Here is a 21,933-nt window from a genome sequence, read left to right on the forward strand (position 1 = left end):
TCTCACACACACCCCTCTGACTCACCTTCCTTCATGGTTCAGTAGTTATTCTTTCAGTCACACCACCTTTACCCTTCCAAACACACACACACATGCACACATTGACATAGCCACATTAGCATATCCTTCTCCAGCATTTAGAAGCAGCCACAAGTCAGCAGGGACGTGCAGTGGATGTTAGAGGGGCAGGGGCCCAAATTCAAAAAGGCATTTTTATTTTTGCAAAAACATTTGTGCCAATGTTACAGGGGTAATTTTCACAATCATTTAAAATGAACCAGTTCCTCTCTACTTTAGTGATAGTGTGTGACACTAAGGTTAAGAAAAATGCTGATAAAACTTTAGCGACTTCTCTGTCTGGATCTTTGAAAGCAGGACTTCAATCTCCAAACTTCTTTTTTATTCTTTGACTTCTTTCATTTTCATTAATGAGTGTTTCAGACATATGGAGCAGGAAGTGTAGCTTTGTATGGGATTATTGATGCATTACTCATGCACATTTGCATTTACAAACAGGTGGCATTCTTCATTTCTATTCACGTCATTTGCACACTTTTCTGAAGATAGAAGCATTAGCCGAATCTGACGCAACGTAACCACAAGAACAAAAAAAGATACATTTAAGATGATAATATATAAATGCTTTTGCATGTGGCCTCATTCATTTTGGATCGACACAAATCGATTCAACTCATCAGAAATAATCAGATTAATGTAGAACAAACAAGACTGAATCATCTCATGAGCATAAACTCATGAGCCTAATCTCTAGTTTGCATATCCATCAATCTTGAGGGAACAGCATCAGTCTAGGGTGAAAATGAATCAATGGACAACAGACTGATCAACTGTGAGATGACAGCTCACGGTGAAGCAGACAACCAGTCACCCTGCGACCTCACCTCCTCCTTCACTGTCCCTCACTGGCTTTCCCTCCAACACATCTCTCAAGCACAATTCGTGGCGCCACTCGTGCAGCCGGGTTACAACCTAAAGAATACAACATCACAAATTCATGACCAGGCTCTTTGTTCATTTTTATCATACATTTGATTCCTATCTTTAAAAATACTTCCTGAGCTGAGAGGCTTCATTGATTCTGTCTACAACCCTTCTGGGCATCACCCCTCCTCCCATACCCATCCTCTATTCATCTATCCTTTCATTCCCAACCGTTTCCTTTCCTCTGCTTTTTCATCCATCCTTTTATTCGCACACTTCCTCCCATTCTCCTTTCCTCCCTTCCTTGTTTCCTCACCCCCTCCTTTTCTCTGCTCCTTCCTAAAACCAAAATGCAAAGGGAGGATGTAGGATGCAAGGCTAGACCTCCAGTCGTCGGTGGGAAAAAAGGGAGAGACCATCAGCTCGCAGACGGAGGGATGCATGAAAGGTATAGGTTGGAAGGTAGTAGTATAGGCCTGCTCAGTCCTCCCTCCGCCTCCCCTCCCTGCATCCCATCAGCACCCCCCCTTTCCTGTGCCAGGGTGGTATGACCTGCTGGATTACAAAACAGCCCTCCCATGTGTCTGCCCATTCTCTGTGCCAGCTGAGAGACAGCGCTACCAAGCTCCTGGAGCACTGGCGAGGGTGACAGAGAGGAAGAGAAGAAAAGGATGAGAGAGGGTGGGGGGGGTTGGGGGGAGAGATAGTGGAGAAAGAAGGATGAGGAAAGTGAGTGGGAAATGCAGATAAAGAAAAGTAAGGGAGTGAGAAAAGAAGAAACAAAGAGGCAGATAGGTGACAGAACAGAGAGGCAGAGAGGAAGGGACAGGAAAGACGACGTAGAAAGACAGAAGTGGTGGAAAGAAAGAGAGAGTGTGTTTAGGAAGGAGTGGGGTGAGTTTTGAGTGATAGCGAACATATTTTAGATGAAAGCTTTGAGGGGAGCGGGACGCTGAGAAGCATCAGTGCTGTCAGAGCATGTTCAACCCTCAGGGGCAGCCAGGGGTAAGTTACACACTACTGTGCTACACATGCACGCACACACACACACATACACACACACACACACACACACACACACACACACACACACACTCACAGACACACACATTTTCGCACAGCAGCATCTTAATGTACAGTATGTCTAATACAACCCTTTCTGCAAGGCCCAGAGGCTAAATTTCACACATCATGCACAGTTAAATAAAACAAATCTTTTGACGACTTGACTGCAATCTACAACCTTTGGATAATCTATAGAGAATATGTATTTCCAGTAAATACTGTCATTCCGGTCCAGTGGAAGTTGAAAGCTCTATAGCATTTTAAAAGGAGGAAGACCTTGAAGGTATCACCTTCATTACTATGTACTTCAACGCATTTATGGTGGTTTTCTACACTTTTAAATGTCTGTTTGCTTTCTCTTTGTTCCTCAGGGTAGAGCAAGGTGGGCCATTTTAATAGATAACAAAATATTAAGAGAGACTGATCAAGACTGAAGTCGTCAGCTGATACAGATAATGGCGTAGGCAGAGGAGCATTGGCTTGGTGGAATCAATTTCATATGATGTCTGACAGGCTGTTGTGGAATCATTATGCAATCCCCAGAGACAAAAACTGCATTAAGAAGCTGGTGTGTGTGTGTGTGTGTGTGTGTGTGTGTGTCTGCTTGCACTTCAGCACACATTCCTGTAGCGCACAATCGTCCTCTCATTTGTGGGCGGAAACAGCTCAATTTCCAAATAACCAAGCAATTTGGCCTAAACTGGGTTACAAGGGCGATTTAAGGAAGTTTCTAGCAAGAAGCCAAAGGAGATTCATTTTCTTCAGGCTACACGAGAGAGAAGCCTCAGTTCCAGGGAGCCGTTAGGTTAGATTGTTGGTTAGCAGCACTATAGATTCAATTGATTCCTGTGCTGGGAGGCGAAGGGTTACATAACTTGGTGGAACCATTGGGATAGAGTGGGTTTTAGTGCGTGAATGAGAGACGCTTCCTCAGATTTAGTTGCTTAAAACCCCCCTGAGGTGGAGGAATTATAGGAAAGACAGGAGCGGGTGGAGGGGCCGGCTCTCACAGGTTGCTCCACAGCAGCCATATTAGCTCTCTTACAGGCCCCAGGAGGACAGAGGTCGTCATGGTGAGGGGGGTCATCATGTTAAGTGGTTGTCATGGAGATTGTGGATGTGGTGGTGATGGAGCTGAGTGGATGTGGACCCCTGTGTACGGGGCTCACCTGGTCTGAAGAGATCATTAAGCTCATTTTCTTCCTGCAGCTGCTTCCTTTTTTTTTTCTTCCTCTGTGGAATTATGTCCTTAAGTTTGTTCATCACCTTTACATGTGACTGAGGCACAGAGGGAAAAGGAATTCAACCTTCAACAAGACGAAGCCGTTCTGCTTAAAAAGGTGGGGTCACTGTGATTTGAGCTCTACCAAAAAGATTTCGATGGTCCTAACAAAACGTTAACACAACTCTCTCTTATTTTCATTAAAGAATCCATATAACTAAACCAAATGATGCTGACATGTCTGCACCGCTGTTGTCTCTTTAACTGCTGCATTCAGACCGAAACAGAAAGACAGTTTTAACCCTTTGGAGGAGGGTGAGCAGATTCTGTGTGCAGATTGTGAATAGTGTCGCTGTGCTCACTTGCATCAGGCAAAAAGAAAAAACTGTGAAATCTCACAGATGTTTTAAACAAATCTCATATATTTGGTGTTCAGAATGTCCTTATTTGCACCGACAGCACAGAGTGAGCGAGTATGTGTGTGTACGTCTGTGAGTGGATTGCCATTTCACACAGTTGGGCGGCTCACTATTAGGCCAGGAGAGAACATGTATCGCCCTCACCCACCAGGTCCCCTCTATCTGGGGCTAATTCTTTTGGATTCTTACATATTTTCTCTCTTCTCTTGTGTTATTTTTTTCAGTCATGGTTGTAGAAATTGTCTCCTTCCTTCATCTAACAACTTCTTTTGTGTGCTAATAATTGCCCAGATCATTGACAATGATATCATATGGGTTTATGTGTTTGGACAGTGTTTCTGCCCTGAGGCCTCTGCGCTCTCACATGTCAGGGAACAAGCAATCATTTGAATATCTAAATGCACAAAGCAATTACTGTATACAACCATGTAATGCAACAAAACACACAAACTGAAAATGATAGAATAACTCTTATAAATTCATCTTATTCTGCTGCTTAGTCATTAAAAGTCATGTGTTTGAAAGCAAAGATTTAAAAAAATTCCCTCACAAATTGTTATTTTTGTAAAATAATATCAGATCACAGCAGTTGCTCCACAGAAAGACACCCTTGTTCAATTTGCTGTGTTTAAATTGAGCAGAAGTAATTCAATCTGGTTTTCTTGCTGAATGCTTGGTCATCCTTCTCCGGGCCTGTGAGGCGCCGGCAGTGTTAGCCGGGCTGTGGTTTGTCTCTGCAGAGTATAATGTGAGGATACAGAATCGTCGTCACACACCAAGCTGCTTCTTGTGTTTCATACGGCAGCACTGGGCGCTGACCCTGTGGCTGTGTGAGAGCGGAGTGCGTGTTTGAGTCAGGGCCCCTGGGTGTGGCATTCACTCAGAAATCCTTATACAACAGCAGCACACTGTGTGAATGCGGTGAAATGCTAACATTCAATATTTCATCCTTTATACAAAATAAGAATTTTGTAAGCTTTTTATTGTTTCCTCCTCTTACAAATATTTGAATATGAGAAAAAAATCTAAATTGGAATGACACACTTCCTTCTTCTTTTTTAGGATATTTCTTATCCACACCCCTTCTCATAAATACTAAAAGGTGTTACTGCCACTTGCGTTATATGTTTGTGGGAAACACTTTAGGAATTAGACATTTTACTAAATTGTCAAAGTAACTTTTATATTATTCCAATTCATCTCGTCTAAAACCACATCCTGGTCATGATGAAATACTTCAGTATGATTTCCGCCATTTTACTCCAACAAAGGGAAACATCATTTATTTTATACAATGAGTTTCAGGGTATTCTATTAAATCTCATAATTTCCTCAAATTTAAAGAAAGCAACAATGTTAGTCATCTGTATTGCTTAAAAAACATTATTATTACTGGCATTGTCATCAATAAATAAGTGCAAATGATTCTTGTTTTAAATTCTCACATTTTCCTGAAAGAAAACGTGAAATGTTAGCGTGTTAACATCCTTCTGGGTTTAGCATTCAACATATATCAAGTCCACAAATTTCGACTGTTCATTTTCAATCATTGGGATGTGATCACAACTCACTCATCTCAATAAAAACATTTATTTGACCATATATGCAACATAATATAAACATCGATTTTGTTTAATTTCTTTAATTTATCAAAAGACAAAAAAATAATTATAATATATAAACTGACATATACATTGTTTAAAGTAAAACAGTTGTACTGATCTATTTCCCCCACATTTGTTTGTAAGTGAGGCAAACTAAAAATGTTTCAGGTTCTTATTCACACAAACAGCCACATATGAGGGGGATTAGACAAAGGTATGATGATTAATTCCTCATACCATTTTACCAACCTGCTACATTCAATGTAAATTTAATGGTACTGGAATTACAGTTGAGTGCAATAAATATAATGGAGGGATGTGTTTGTGTGGCTGTCACTCAATGTTGAAATCCTTTGTTCTCCATCACAGAGCTGATAATAAAGACATTTTACATCAAATTAATTATTTTCCAGTGACAGTGCTTCAGGACATCTGTTCTCTGACTTCTGTTGAGCAAAGTGCTTCAGAAGAAAAAGGTGTGGTGGTGCAAAGTTGTTTCAATTTCAGTATCATTGTAGTTAATGATTTCAAATGTGTATTGATTAATTTGCAGCTTTTTTGTTTTTTAATTTAATTACATATTATTTGAAAACATATCAGATTCAAACAAAATTAATTAAGTCTTACAATTAAATATAATTACAACAGTGCAACTGTTATAATGATTTTCACAATCTGTTCTAATGTGCATTAGAGGCTGTTGTCGGTGCATTTTCAAAGTATTGAACAAATGTTAAATGTATGTTAAATTAACAAATTATATAATTATGATAAAAGCAAAACATTGAAAACAACAAGAGCAACCTTTCCTGCTCCCCTTTTCCTCCTCTGCACTAAATAACAAGCCAGCTTTTTGTCACATTCAAACCCTCTCATTTCCAACATCACACACTCCTGCCAAAAGGTAGCAGTGTGTCTGTTTTAAAGATTTACGTTTGTGCCACTGTGAGATTTATGCAAAGTCTTCTCAGTTAGAAAAGTGGCCTGTTGGCTGGACTCTGCAGAAGCTGCAGTCAGCAAAAAGTAACGTTGGTTCAGACCAGCATAGCTCGAAACAGCCCCATTAATCCAACAGTGTGATATCTCCAAATTGCAACGCACTAAAACATTTATTAGCTTTATTTCTTGTGTAATGGCACAATCAGTAGTTAGCAGCCCAGTCCACTATAGTTTGCTCCTAGTCTCTTTTAAAGAGCAGAATTTGGCCAAGGCCGGTCCAGTGGCCTTTGACTCCTCATGTGTCCTCATCAGCACTGTGTTAAAACATCCACCAGCTTCCTATCCTGTGGTGGTGGCACCATTACCAGCCATCAATAATGCAGAGGGGGTAAGTACATGTAGCCACACTGCCCCTGGAGACTAATACAACGGATGTGAGAGCTGTCTCCTACTCAATTGCTGAGTAGAACGAGGGGTTGTGCCTGTTTGTTTAACCTAACATTGAACCCTTCTGGCTAAAAGCACACTATGCGTGAATATGCAAACATGAGCATGGAGCTGCATTGTTGTACTGTGCATGCATGAAAAAATTTGCACCAGACATTGTCAGATTCACGATGCACACAAAGCGCACAAAACAGCTGATAAGGAAGAGGCAGCGGAGAGACACCACATGCTTCCACATGCATGCGTGCGTCGCACATCACATGATTACACGATCTGTGAGTAGGAGTCTTTGTGTGCCGGTTTCTGTAGGCATGTAGGAGTGTGTGTGTGTGTGTGTGTGTGTGTGTGTGTGTGTATTGGAATCTTTGGAGTAGCAGAGGCTGCAACAAGGCAGACTGTTGATGCTGCATGTTTTTTAGCCAGACACTGTGAGAAAGTGTGTGTGTGTGTGTATGTGTGTGTGTGTGTGTGTGTGTGTGTGTGTGTGTGTGTGTGTGTGTGTGTGTGTGTGTGTGTGATAGAGAGAGTGCTACTCCTACATGTTTCCATCCAGACAGAGCTACGCATCAGTGTGGGAGGGGTTATGAGAACAATGATGGGTTCTCGTCTCAGCCTCCTCGCACACAGTGTTTTTGAGTGCGTGGGAGCGTGCGTGCGTGCGTGCGTGCATGCGTGTGTGTGTGTGATGAGCAGGACTCACATGTGGCTGTACAACTGAAAGGTAAGCCCTTGTCTTTTTCTTTGTCTTTGTGTTGCTGGATGCTTTTAGTCATTGGCTGCATTGATCATGACATGGATTTATCATTTAAAAATGTTCTTTCCTGTCTTTTTATGCTTGGAAATATTTCTATTCCATCTATAAAGGCAGCGGACGTTAAATGTACGCTCACATTTCTTTGTTCCCATTGGCTGACTTACTGTTAGTGCATGCTAACCTCTCTCTACTTTGAGCACTTAGGTACTTAATGTGGATAAGCGTGTTTGAAAACATTAAAGAGCTTATTGGCTCATAGTAACTCCATCATCCACACCTACCATTCATCATGTGTCAGTCTGATGTGTGTGTAAATTGGCTGTGGGCTGCAACAAACCCTCAGAAAACCCTAGAGATAACGCAGCCTCAGTCCCAATTTGTCAAAACGGTTTACGACAGGGTTCCCTGAGGATGCACCATCCATTTTTCATTGTCTTCCCACGCTCCATTAACACACACACACACACACAGTAACACAGAGAAAGGTGCACACATGCAGAATCAGATGTAGTGCACATGGATGCAACCCACACAGCGGCAGCAGCATTTCCATATCAAAGATTGTCTTCCACCAAAGGAGCTGTAATGGGCGGCAAACTTTCCATTAGAATTTGTTGCTGGTATATATTAGCTCCTGGCTATGTGCTGGATGATGTCTGAGGGAGGAGAGGAGGGGGAAGGGTTAGATAGAGGAGATGGAAAGAGGCGAAGGGGGTGAAAGGTAAAGGGTCGTGGAGATGAGGTGAACACGTGAAAATGGAGAAGAATGACGGCGCATTTGAAGAAAAAGAGCACAAAGGAGTGTGGGAGAAGGAGAAAGAAGAAGAGAGTCAGTGTGGAGTCTTTCACACTGCTCGTTGCTTCCTGCAGACAGCACCCCCACTCCAAACTACAACACACAGGCACACACACGCACACACACACACACACACACACACACACACACACACACACACACACACACACACACACAGACCAGAACACATCTCCATCCTCCCTCCCCCCAAGCCTGCATGGGCATATGGATGGCTGGCAGACAGGCAGGCGTAGCGGCCCTTTGTTTGACACACAGCTGCACACAAAGGCATCCAGACCTGAACTATGGCTGGAGAGCGGAGGCATGGTGCGCACACACAAAGGCACACTCTCATCAGGACCACTTCTGATTGGTTAAAACTACACTTCACGTTGATGCTGCAACAATCAATATGGGCTCTTGTTTAAACTTTGCCACCATTTTTCATGTTCAGAAAGAGAATTCCGACTAAACATTTTCCAGATGAAAAGGTTGCGTTCGTTTTGCCTCAGACTAAAGAGATGATATTGACTCCAGAGAGCACATCAGTCCACTTTGAGACCGCTCCTCTTGAGGCCACGTGACTCGACACATCAAGTCGTCAGGTTGAATGCACAGTTTAAATGTCTTTATTTCTACCATTCACTGTGGGAGGTTAAAGGTTTGGTATGTTTATAATCAGAGTAAATGTAGGAACAAAGCAATATGACAGTGTGCGTTTTAGATCAAATCACAAAAATGGTTATGTTGTTTGTACTAGGGTATGAGTGCACCTGCAACTACTCACGCCTGAATACCGCGTTAGTGTTCCCGCGGCTCAGGGACCAGAACCGTAAAAGTCTCCTGACACCTTTTATGAAACATTAACCCTGCTGTGACAGAGCAGCCATCTTCGTTTGCTGCCTGGAGACACTTCTTTCTCACAGGAAAATTGGAAACAGACAAAGAAACATATGGAAAGAGAAAAAATATCCAGATTTTTTAAAATTCTTTTTTACACCTACAGTTAAGCTTCTTCCACATTTCAGTGGGATCTTTTCAATGAGATGACAAGCTTTCTGCAAGAATCTGTGGTAAATGGATTTCACACCACATCCCTTGCAACAGGGGATTTAGGGCGCTGGCAGGCAAGAGAGCAATATCCGCCACCGGAATGTCAGCAGTTTCCAATCCACCATTTGAACTACAAAACACTGTGGAAAACACTGTACAAGACAGTTCATGGCTTTAGCCCCGCTTGGCATCATCAAATCCAAAAAACTCTGCCGCAGAGAAATTAAGAAAGAAAACCAAAACAGCATGTTGGTATTTTAACACGATAACAGTGGAAGTAATGCAAAAAAAAGACAGACATGGTTTAAATCTGCAGTTATATATGAAGTATAAGGCAATTCTGTTTATAAGAGCTGAGGTCTTTGTGAGCATAAGGAAGTTATTACCACAGCTCTTAATCCCACACACTGTGCTGAGCTACTTAGAGAGAGGGAACGTGTGTAGATGAGAGGGAGAGAGAAAGAGGTGAGGCTCTAATTCCTGCTGAGGATGGCAGGTATGTTAAAACCAGATAAAACCAGACATTAATTGAGTGACAGTTGAGTGACAGAGTTTAGGGGGCTTTATCGAAGCGTGTGTGTGCATGTGCGTGTGTGTGTGTGCATAATTGTGAGAAAGAGAAAGGATTTATGGATGTAGCCCCAGCAAGTCCTCCTCCTCTTCCTCTTTCCGTATTTTTAATACCGCCTGTCGCTGCTGGTTTCGGCCCTGTTGGCTCAGGCCGCGTGTCTCATCGGGACACCGGGGGCTGGAGGGTGAGGCGAGGTGAACCAGGTGCACGACTACACGAAGAACATCAGCTCTGGGTGTCTGAAAAGCCTCCTGATCCCAACTTGAAATCAGAGGGCTTTGAAAAGCCACTCGGAGGTGGGGGGATGTAAAAGCCCTTGTTTGTGACTCTTCAAAGACCTGAATGATTTCTGTTGAAATCCTCAGATTCTCACACTGTTCAAATCTTGTCCGAAAATAGGATCAAAATCAATCTTCCCAGCTATTCTTCATAGAAGAATGTGTTCACATGGTGATCAGTTTGTCCGTCAATTCTCTCATGTTCCTGTCTCTTCAAAGTGATGCAGTTGAAAGCCAATACAGTTTGCTATTCAAGGCCTTGTCTGTGTGTGTATGTGTGTGTGTTTGTGCACACGTGTGTTAGCGTGCAACCTCTGTCTGCTGCTTTTAGTGGCGCTGTGAGGACACATTTGCTTTCACTTGCAGAGCAGAAAGGTAATTTTGACCCGACCCTGGAGTCTCAGTGCTCATCCTTCTATGACAAGCTTTTTTTAGGCCGCCCTGATTCCATACCCTCATTTCTTGTGGAGGCGAGGAATTGTTGTAACACAAAGTACAGCACTCAGCATGACTTCAACAACTATCTGTCATCCGAACACACGGCACCTTATTGTGCCTTATGGTAGATCTCATTATATTTAGCGACCTTATATGATTCAGAGATTGTCCCTATAGATTTGAAGGGGCCATTCACCCAAATGACAAACTCACTTTTGTTTCTCTGGTTGCCTCATGATATTGAGACATCGGGGCTATTTCTTCAGTAGGAATGAGCTCACTTGAAAACTGTGGATCCTCAATGTTAACAGGGATAATCTATTTAGGTACCTTTTTCTAAAGGCCCTTTATGAAATGTTGAGCACACAAACAGCATCTCTTATATTGTGGATGAGGCTAAATGAAGCAAATCCTTTTTTTTGTAGTTTGGATGAACTGATCTGTACATTTTATGTGAGTATTTTCAGAATAAAATTATGTAAACTCTGTGTATCTTTTTTTTTTTTTTAATTTTTTGTGTGTGTAATATGTGTTTGTAGATCCTCACAATTTTTGATGTGCACAATCCTTGTCAAGTCTCTCTTTTTCCCCCTCAGTTTTAGATATAGATATATATATAGATGCGTTACCACAATATTATTCTTAAAAATTTTTGAACAGTGAACTGAACCAAAACCACAGTAAGGATTAATGTTCCCTGTAGCACCACTGATAACTGTCCCATCCCAAAGGCAAAACATTTAGTGTCCTTTCATGCTTGAATCAATAGTCATCTGCTCTGTTATACCCCAACAACCTCTGCCGCCATTGGTCCAGAGGCAGCGGCCGCTTCCTCCCAGGCCAATCAATGTTGATAATCATAGCAGGGATATAGAAGAGGAGCTGCGGGCTGTGAGGCTGCATGATTAATGAGCTTATTATCAGCGCAGAGTGGACCTCATCACAGCCACGCGCCTGGGAGAGACACAGTCAATAGGGAGGCAGCACACACAGAGATGCTATAGGGACAACAGTCACACACACACATATACACAGACACACACACACGATGGATATGTAGTCACTGACCACTCTTAAGTGATTTATTACAGTGAATTAAATAAGCTCCAATGTGTGTTTATGTGAAGAGAACTTTATTAATATTCTCAAAGAAAAACGAATTCACTAGAATGACATTTGCCTTCTTCCTGCAGGTCGGCCATCACATCAGCCACTCAGGGTTTTCTTCCTGCAGCCCTGGAGTCAGCTGAGAGGTCTGGAGGTGCTGCGAACTCTTTAAAGCCATTCTCCTTCAACAGTTAAAGGTCAGCTTTATTTCACTTTGAGCATGTTGATTTTAATCTAATTTAATCCAGTGTATACATACCTACTCCATAATAAATACATGATTGGTTCAGTCTGACCCTGATGAGGACAAAGTGGGGAAACTTCTCACCCTGAAAACTTATATGACTCAGCTGAAACAAAGTGTGGACTGTGTTTGAGTGTTACTCAGACGTTTGGAATCGTCAATAAGTAACACTAACAAGGAGCCTAAGGGACACACAGCGATCCTGTTGGAGCTGATTAAGATAAACTCAGACATAGCAAGGATTAGGATATCAGTGAAAAATAATTGTGATCCCTTATTTTCCTCCTTATTTCTTGTAAATCTTCCCAATAATTTTCAACATGGATACAATGTGTTAATTGTCACTGTCCTGTGAAATAAATGATTTTTATTTCATTTATCATTATGATTATGATGATTATTATTATTATTTCATTAGCTCAGAAAACAGCTCTATTGAGGATTCATTCAGATCCTCTTTGGTTCTTTCAGCAAAATATTTTCATCATATCTGGAACATTTACTGTACATCCATGGTTTTATACATCATGTATCTATTCAATGGTTTCTACAGAAGAGATCATATTATACAATTATTTCTGTGTTAACAAGAAAGTTGTAGAATAAAGTCTGAATAAATAAAAGTCTTTTTTCGATCCTGGTGCTAAATCGATACTATATAACGGTTCCAGTGCCTAAACAGTGCCAGAACCAATACTTTGGTTTTTTCTTGAAAAAGCTTGGTCTGCGATAAGAATTACCTTTTATTGCTAAGGCAAATTGGAAATTTTAATTTAACCTTCACAACAGAAATTTATATATAAATTTATATTTTAATTTTGGTTGCTATCTATGGCCAGTCCAAGGATTGTAAAAAATATATAGTCATTTATATTTTTCGACAACCCTGAATATCAACAGCTGTTTTTCTGTTTGCATGCTTAATTTGTTGTAGTTAAAAAGGAATAATACATACATCAATTAACATGAGCACCAGATTAACAGGCCAGTTAACAAAACAAAAATATACATTTACTTTTAACCAGAATTTTGACCTGCATAGCAGAGTGGTGTTACTCTGTAGTCCATATGCTGTATATGAAAATTGAAAGCAAGCTGAGGTGTAAAGCTCGAGCATGTCAGGGCGTCCTCTGGTGTGTCCGCTGTGACAGTCCGTCCAGAGAAAGTCTCCAGCTGCCGTCCGTCCATTCAGCAGATCCTGCCCTTCTAGAACTGCTCTGCCTCTCTTCTCCTTTCTCTGTCACACAGTGGCTCCCGCAGGAGCCTGGCAGACATCCTGCTCTGTTAACTAAAGGCATAAAGAAAGCGGTCGCCCACACTGTCCAGCTCTCCAGGAACCTCAGCATAGCCATAGCAACCTCTTTTACCCTGCATGATCCCACTTTCACTCTTATCCCTTAAAGTTCTCACTTTATCTGCAAAAACTTCTCTAAACACACAACAAACTAGTTCATAAAGACGTTGACATAAACCTCTTGTGTCAAACATTGTTTTAATTAGTTCTGAGTTCTGGGTTGGATCCAATCTGATAATCCTGCCTCCACTTTTGTGCACCTGCTTAGTAACCATGACTCACTGTATTCAATTTGCCTCTGCACGCTTTCAAGTATTTAGCTGATTACATAATTGCAGAAATTCATCAATATAATTTTAGTCACATAACTTGCACATGCAGCTCCGCGTAGGACAAATCTTTAAATCACTATTTGACTTCATTTTCCTTCCATCATTTCCACATTAGGATTAATATAACAAGAGCTCTCTCCTTCACCTGCCTCAATCAGCTAAGCTATATTTCACTCTTATTACAGATCCTATCATTTAATGTGGCCTGCAAACGACTCCAGCCAGAGCATAGCCCGCAGGTAGCTGTACCTGCGATTAGAATTATTCCACAGGAAGGATTAGAAAAGTGACACACACTTTTTGGGATGTGGAGCCCCCAAGTTCACAGGGAAGCTAATTAGGAGAAGCAACAATTTCATAGTTGCTGGTAATTTGGAAACGCTGGATCTGCAGAGGACGACTTAGTCGGTTCTCGTTGGCATCACCTGCACTGGAGGACAGATGAGTGACAGTCAGTCAGAGCAAGATATTACATTTCTCAACCATTTTACGGTGTGTGTGTGTGTGTGTGTGTGTGTGTGTGTGTGTGTGTGTGTCTGTGTGTGTGTGTGTGTGTCTGTGTCTTTCCCTCTTTTCTTCCATATAGATACATCTTAACCTTGCCTCAGTCTTTCTCCACATCTTCATCTGTTTCGTTGCCGTCTCTCTGCTCCCCGTCTTCCTCTCCTCCTCTCACTCTCTTCCTGTCTGTCGGTGGATGCCAGCTGGTTCAGAGGTGCTGCAGTGTGCCACGCCTGCCAAACATTCAGTCAAAAGGCGAACCAGTCTGGGATCACTGCTTCATTTTCTCTTTTCCCGTCTCTGCAGCTGCAATACGATAGCTCCCCCATCACCACATTATCTGTGACTCTGCATCCTCGTCTTGCTATTGGGTCGCACTCCATTTTGTTTTATTCTGCTTTTAAAATACGACTACTCTTTGTGCATATGGTATAATTCCCAGATATACTAGACATGATATTTTATTCTTATCATTTATTTAAACATATTTTGCTCCACATGTCCCAGATTTATCTGTCTTTCATTTTAAATGTTCAATATCCATTTTTTCCCAATGATATATTTACTTACAGTTTACTTTCTACAGCACTGTCGAAACGTTTGTCCTTGTACCTGTATGGTGTGTGAATGTAAAATTAGGTAATATGAGGTTAAATGTAGATCTAAAAAAATTGGTCCTTGATTATTATTATTATTTATTTTTATTGTAATTTTATGGCTCAGAGAAAAAAAGCCTCTTCATTGGATGAAATAGTGTGTGTGTGTTTGTGTGTGTGTGTGTGTGTGTGTGTGTGTGTGTGTGTGTGTGTGTGTGTGTTGGGCAACATGTACCTATAGTTGTTGCATGTGTGTGCTGGAGCTTCCTCTAAGCCACAGAGACTTTGATAGCAGCCCATGCAGAGCGCCAGACACAGACCAGTGGCTTCTTCTAATGAGCAGACTGTTGATGGTCGGCCGTGGGGACCCAGCTTCAGGGCTGGCACACCCTACATGATTTTATGAACTAATTAAGCACTAAAAGTTGCTTCCTTCAGCTAGAAAGTCAAGATTTATATGGAGCTCAAAAAAACTACGGGGCGAGGAAAAAATACTATGCAATCTTTCATTTGCATTTGGACTTGTTCAAGTTTGGACTGTTTTCCAAACCAGAAAGAAAAAGTCTCTATTTATAGGCATTACTTATTCTTCCTACTGCTCTGCCACTGTCCTGATGGACCTGAAGATACTGTCGTCTTCACTTTAGAAAGTAAACGTGGATCAATCCCATGCTGATGTACAGATATAATTAGCCTGGAGACAGTCAGTGAACAAGTCAGTGCCAGCTTTTTGCTCAAACCACAATGAGGACGTTTAGATAATTTTCTGAATTAATCAATTCATTGTTATACACTGATATGTCCAATTTAAAGATGTTTCATTTTTCAATTTATAATTGTGTCATTCCTATCATGTCTTGCATAGATCAACAGTCCCAAACCCCCCAACAATTCAGTTTAAAGTGATTTACACTGATGTTGGTTAATTAATATCCTCTAAATGTTTCTTCATATTCCTGCTTTTTGCTGAAAATAGAACTAATAATATTTTGGTCAAATATAAAAGATTTAATGTCATCGCTCTTTACGAAGTGAAGGGAGATAGAGGTAGCAGCGTATCACAGTGATCATGGTGAAACCAGTTTTTTCTTGAAAACATGACGATTCAGTATTTTACTATTTAATATAATTCACTATTCAATATAATTCAGTAATATCGTATCAAAGATTAAATGAAATCCCGTACAGTCCTTGAGTAAATGTATTATTTAAAAAAAAAATCTCCCACCATTTCTGACTCAGCTGGATTTCCTGCTGATATACAGTAGCTGTGAATTTATGGTGACTTTATACCACTTAACTCTACAGCTCCTTTCAATGTCTACCAGTGGAACACACACACACACACACACACACACACCCACAGAGATGCTGGATTGGCAGGTAGGGTGTGTGTCAGCATCGTCTCTGTCAGCCGTCCTGCTCTGCAGCCAGCTGCTCCTCCTGTGATAACACTAAGAGTTTATTCTGGGCTGAAAAACACTGGACTCAGTCTGGCCGTCAGCCCATCACTCAGCCTTTTCTGTCTGTCTCTTCACAATCTGCTGCCTATATTCCTCCCCGTCCGTCAGTTTGGGGCTGAAGCTTGTTTGTAATTCTACTTTCAAATGAATTTGTATTATTATTTTAACCCTGTGGCTTTTTAATAACGTCACCTTCAATTCTACAACCTTGTCCCAGTCACGAGGGTCACACAGTAAGCTGTGCATGATGGGAATCTGAGTCAGAATTGATTGAGAAGAAATCAGGAAAACAGGAAGACATCTAACCTGAAAAGAGTTTAAAATGGTCAAAAGACACTGAATATATAGATCATACTTCCATTTCACATATTTATGAAAAAATGACTTCATGATTGACTGTCTGCATGCACCATCCCTCATTTCTCAGAAGTGTCAGCCACCCTCATCTCCTCGTTTTCCTCCTTCTCCTTACAAAATGAATAATGTTAAATCAATGATGCCAATGTCAGGCGCCGTCTGAATGACTGATCCAAATAAAATGGGCAACGCTCAGTTAGGAAACAAAAAGCTTGCTTTTATCCAGCAGCAGACTGACGCTGTCTCTCTCTCTCCATCTCTTTCTCTCGCTCCCTGTCTGCGTAGTGCAGAGTAAGCACAGCTGTCTGAAAGCAGTGTGAAGGATGGACGGCTTCGGCAGGAGCGGGGAGAGGCAGAGAGATGTGGACCTGGGGGAGAGCAGTGTTAACTGGGTGTGGCGTGGTTGGGGTTGTTTTGGCTGCACACACAGAATCTGTGGCCAAGATGCATCTGGCCACTGAGCATCTGGCAGAAAGTCAAAGCACTGTCGAAAGCAACTCCGCCAGCCACACCGATTTTTCATCCTTGTACCTTTACTTAGTCAAGGAATGTTAATGGCACATGAGCCTAACGGGACGCACAGTAGCAGTTGGTGTTTAAAACTTCACATCAGGCAGCTGTGGCACAGGAAGTATAGTGGGTTGTCCACTAACTAGAGTGTTCTCCGTTTGATACCAGTCTCCCCATTCCATGTGCTCAACAGCGCCAAGTGTTCAGGCTGTGCATCCCTCATACGGGGATTTTTCAGAACCACACTTCAAACCAAGGGCTATGAGAATTTCCCAGAATCACCGGCAAGCTGGGAGAGAGACCCACAAATAAAATATTTTGTCCATTAATAAGGATTTAAAAATTACAATAATGATTGTAATATCTTTTTTCAATATCGTTTCAATTATTTATGGTAATTTTTTTCACATCAACCTTAAAAAGATGATGATCCACTTTTTGTTGCGTCTTTTTACAACGACTACTGATAATGTAATGGCTTCTTGAAAGGCTGTCCCAATTTGTAGGGGAAGATTTTAACCACTACAAGATAACATCGAGACACTGCCTGTCTCCACACAACGTCAGAACATAAAGAACACAAAAGATAAAGATATTTTCATATGTTCAAATATACCTGTCACCTTTTGAAAAGTTAACATTCAAACAAACCATAACGAAAGCCAACAGAATAAATGAGACATTTAGAACTGTAGAACCACTGTTATGTACTTTTAAATATAAAAGACACATGAATTATGTATTTTTTATGACCTTCCTGAAGGTATAAAGATAAACCTCTCCCTCACCTTGAGAATTCATTGCTCTTCACTTCCTCCATTAAATGAATTCACCAAGTGTATGTGCCTGTATTGTCTTGTGTCTGGGAGGCGTCGTAGCAAAGGTGTCTGCGAAGCAAAATATTGTGATGAATGGAAGTTAGATAAAACCGGCAGGAGAGCTGTCGGGCCTGTTACAGGACACACGCATGAGGACTGCCAGAGGCTGAGTGGGTTGTCACCCTCAAAGCGGATTCAATCAGGGGCCGTCGCAGACAGACAGACAGAGAGCAGGGTGTGATACAGCACAGGGATCCTGGGTTTGGAAGTTATGGATGGTTTTATGGAAAAAGAAAGGGTTTGCAAGAAGTTTGTCCTAAAGTTTAAAAAAAATAGTTTCCAGAACAAAGTTAATAATGAGCATTAAGCATCAAGTATTTGTGAGTGGTCGGGTAACATTTATTTTTTATTATCTTGAATGCAAATATCTTTTATATAGCAGGTATTAAAGGGGTTCTGGAGAACACCTACACATTATCAACACTGCAGATCGGAGGCTCCGACTTTAGATTGTAACTTTCTGACGCTCAAGCACAGTCACTTCACAGCCAGTGACTGGACAATTGTGTGGCTGTGAGAAAGTAGCTATAAGTTGTCTCTTTATTCTCCACCAAACTACTTACAGAATGTTTTATGTGTACAAAAGGTCCTGTGCTGTGGTTCCCACATCTGAATGGTTATTACGTCTCTCCTGACAGCTGGTTTGATGAGGTTGAACGATGTGAAACAGTTTGATCAAAGGTAACCTGACATTTACACTTAGGGATTAATTTTGGTACATTTTAATTGCGAGTCGGTGACCGGATGCGAACTCTACTCTAACACGTTAAAGTTGGTTGCTTCTCGCCCATCTATCACCCCCGACCTCCACATCCTTATTTTCTGCTTGGTTTCATAAAGGCCACACTAACCTCCCGCTCTTCCACTGAGTGTTGGTGCTGGCTTTGCTGTAAATCCTGACGTGCAGCATAAATGCTACTCTCGGGTCTGACTAGAATCATAATGCTGATCTTCAACAGTTCATTTTTTGTTATCATGCTGTTGGTGCTGTACAATATCATCAGCATTGTCTTTTTTGTCAAAGACAATCCTGGAAATATGAGCTTTTCTCTTGATTTATGTTTTACTACTCTCCCATTACTCTCTCTGTGTGCTAGATTTATATTATTTGGAGTTTTTACAAGTATCTCAAAGGTGTACTGTTGTTCTTCATGCTGCTCTTGGCCCCTTTAGCTGCAATGACATGCCCCCTATTGCTCATCTCACTACCAAAGGCCTAAGGGGTCTACATCCTGGTTTACTGAGGAGACATGTCTGCAGCAGGCCTTGAGGAACATGGAGTATAAGGGTGTTATTCATCATCAGAGTCTCTCAGCAACCTCAGACTGTCAGACTTCTCTAAGACCTTCTAATTGTAAAATTCTTCTTAATATAATAAATATCATTATTATATCCACAGTAAGCATTTCAGACTTTGTTCCTGTCGTTCTCAGTCTCAAAGAATCAGTTATAACCAGCATATTTAACCTATGTTGTGCTGCTGACGAGAATCTTACTCAGTTTGCTTCCTCAAGCACATGAGCATCTAGGCCGCCTCTCCCTCTCTCCCGTGGTTTTATGCCTTCCTCGTTTCTCCCCTCCTGTTGCTCCCTGCAGGTATTTCTGCCTCCAGAGCTGGAGCAGTGATTGCTGGCCTCCTACTGTCCCAGAGTTCCTACTCATCACCTGCTGCTACAATTATTATAATTCTCTCTCACTCTTTCTCTTTCCCCCTCTCCTCTTTTCTATCTCAACCCAACCGGTTGAGGCAGATGGCCACCCACCCTGAGTCCCGTTCTGCTCGAGGTCTCTTGTTTTCTTGACACTTTCACCAAGTACTGGCTGATGGGGGAATGTAATACAATCAAGAGCTAGTTTAAAAGTGCTCTGAGATAACTCCTGTTGTATTTTGCTGCAAGATAAAAATAATTGATATGATGATTAAATTCCTTACCCTTACCCCAGACCTTAGCCTTAAACTATATACCCACTGGCCAAAGGACCAGCCAAAATGTCCTCACTCTGTATTCGTCAAACTGGTCCTCAAAAGAACAGAGGTACAACTAAACACACAAACACACACACACACACACACACACACACACCCACAGGAGCACACCAACACCGGTTTTGAATGATCCTGAAATCCCCCAGGAAAAAAAATCTCCCAATCCTTTTGGCTTTGACATGAGCTAAATTGTGAGGCTAGTGCCTGGGTGGGTTTTTCTTTTTTCCTCACATTGTGTACCTCCTTTCCCTCTTCCTCACTGAAGTGTGTCTCACCATTATGCACAGTGACATTCTTTGTCTGAAGGACACGGGCGCTCAGCCAAGAGCTTCACTGGTCCATCCCAACCATTTAATTGAAACCATAAAAGAACTTTCTTTTTGGCACAAAAGCCCTTATGTGGGCTTTGTTGCAATTAGATTGACCAGAAAGGCCAGGAAACCTGATAAAAAGGGATTAGAAGAAATGTATTGCTGGGATATTATGTTGAGTTTGACACTGCAGCTTGTGGAGGAATTAGTAAAGGCCTGACCAGGCCTGGGTTGGTCAGGCTGAAAGACAAACCAATGATTAATCGAGTGGTCAAAGGCTACACTTAAAACCCAATTTCACAAGAAGAGGCGACTCGAGGGCACAAGTGGCACAGTAAACTACCTCAGTCCCCCACAGGCCAACACAGCACTCAACAGCTGGCAGGAGCTCAACTGTATAAAGCTGCCCATTGTGAGGGAGCAGAGCTTAGCCCACAGATCTTCAAAGCAGACACCAGACTGAACATCTTTTTCTTTCCAGACAAACGAGAAATGTTTCAGATACTCATTGATGTTAAATTCAAGCTTCATCTGCCTCCACGGCGCCAAACAAATATCCATCGACAGCACAACTGCATGATTGAACATCATCATTTAAATGATAATGGAGGAGTTAGACTCATTTTATGTTGCTTATCCAGGAATCTCTATTAACTTAATACTTTATATTAGATGAGGAATTAAGCTGTATACTTATTTGAGCGGTAAAATTTCACGCAGCTTAGCATAATGTAAAAGGTGTCATATATTAACAGACTCCCTGACTGTCAAATGAAAAGATTCACAGAAAGGATCTTTAATTTTCACAGAAAACCTCAATTTGAAGAGTGTTTGTGATTTGAAGAGGACTTTATTTTACACGTGGCTGATATCATTAACTGTCTCCCCCAATTACATCCAATGAACACAAAACATTCCTGGATAGTTCTATTGATTCTTTCAAGAACAGACCTGATAGGGATTTTATTTTCTAACCTCCACGTTATACTGAAACACCGCCTGAAGATCCACAGATCATTTCTACTGTAAACCCACTTTACTGTGACATGATTTCAGCTTTCATCCACAGCGGGCTGCTTCAAGGTGGATTAAGGCTCGCTGCAGTCAAACCAAAGTTATTCTCAGCTCCATCACGGCCCTGTCCTCAATACCACCGCACTTTATAAATAGGCGACCAAATAGAGCAATGTTACATTAGAGTGCAGCTCCGTGTTTCACTGTGCATTCATAGTGAGATTGTGTCGGTTTGTTAAAGATAATCAATCATTAGCACTTTGCAGTTATGTTAGACTTTCATGTGATTTTTCAGGTTCTCCTCTGCTCAATCCTGCTGTTTTTAAATCTTAATTTTTAACCACTAGATTTCATTTTTTCTCTCTGTCCTATTTGTCGCAGGTTAAAAGAAGAAAGTGCAGAAAGCTGCTTCATGCAAACTGCCCTCCAATGGATACAGCACACACTGAAGTCATGCTGCCTTCTCCCAGTTTAGTTTCAGCCTCCAGTGTTTCTGATTTAATTTACTTTCATTACCACTGCAGTCAGCTGTACAGTGATGGGAGGGTCTGAGGAGATAGGTTTACTGCAGAGGACAGGTGAGTGCTCTCAGTCCACTACTTTTAATGCTAATGAGGGCGACTGATGGTCTCTGTCTGAGTGGTTCAAATAAAAGGTGGGTAGAGACCATTTACCTCTGAGGCTCCACTGTGTCTGCAGCCCTCTCAGAACAGTCAGGCTGCTGTCCTGTCAGTGGCACGTCGCTGTCACTGTCTGGATGAGGATAAACTCCGGCCTTCGCACCGTCTCTGAACAACAGTACTGTGGGTGT

General features: G+C 41.6%; 1 long non-coding RNA gene across 1 annotated transcript; it reads left to right on the forward strand.

Moving 5' to 3' along the window:
* Positions 1-1,807: 1,807 nt before the first annotated feature.
* LOC138413512 (uncharacterized) lies at positions 1,808-21,641 on the forward strand. Its single transcript, XR_011245870.1, has 3 exons — positions 1,808-1,947; positions 11,722-11,832; positions 21,504-21,641. It is a non-coding gene; the product is annotated as an uncharacterized lncRNA (long non-coding RNA).
* Positions 21,642-21,933: the final 292 nt, after the last annotated feature.

The sequence above is a fragment of the Paralichthys olivaceus genome, chromosome 13 (assembly GCF_024713975.1).
Source record: "Paralichthys olivaceus isolate ysfri-2021 chromosome 13, ASM2471397v2, whole genome shotgun sequence".
NCBI classification, from domain to species: domain Eukaryota; kingdom Metazoa; phylum Chordata; class Actinopteri; order Pleuronectiformes; family Paralichthyidae; genus Paralichthys; species Paralichthys olivaceus.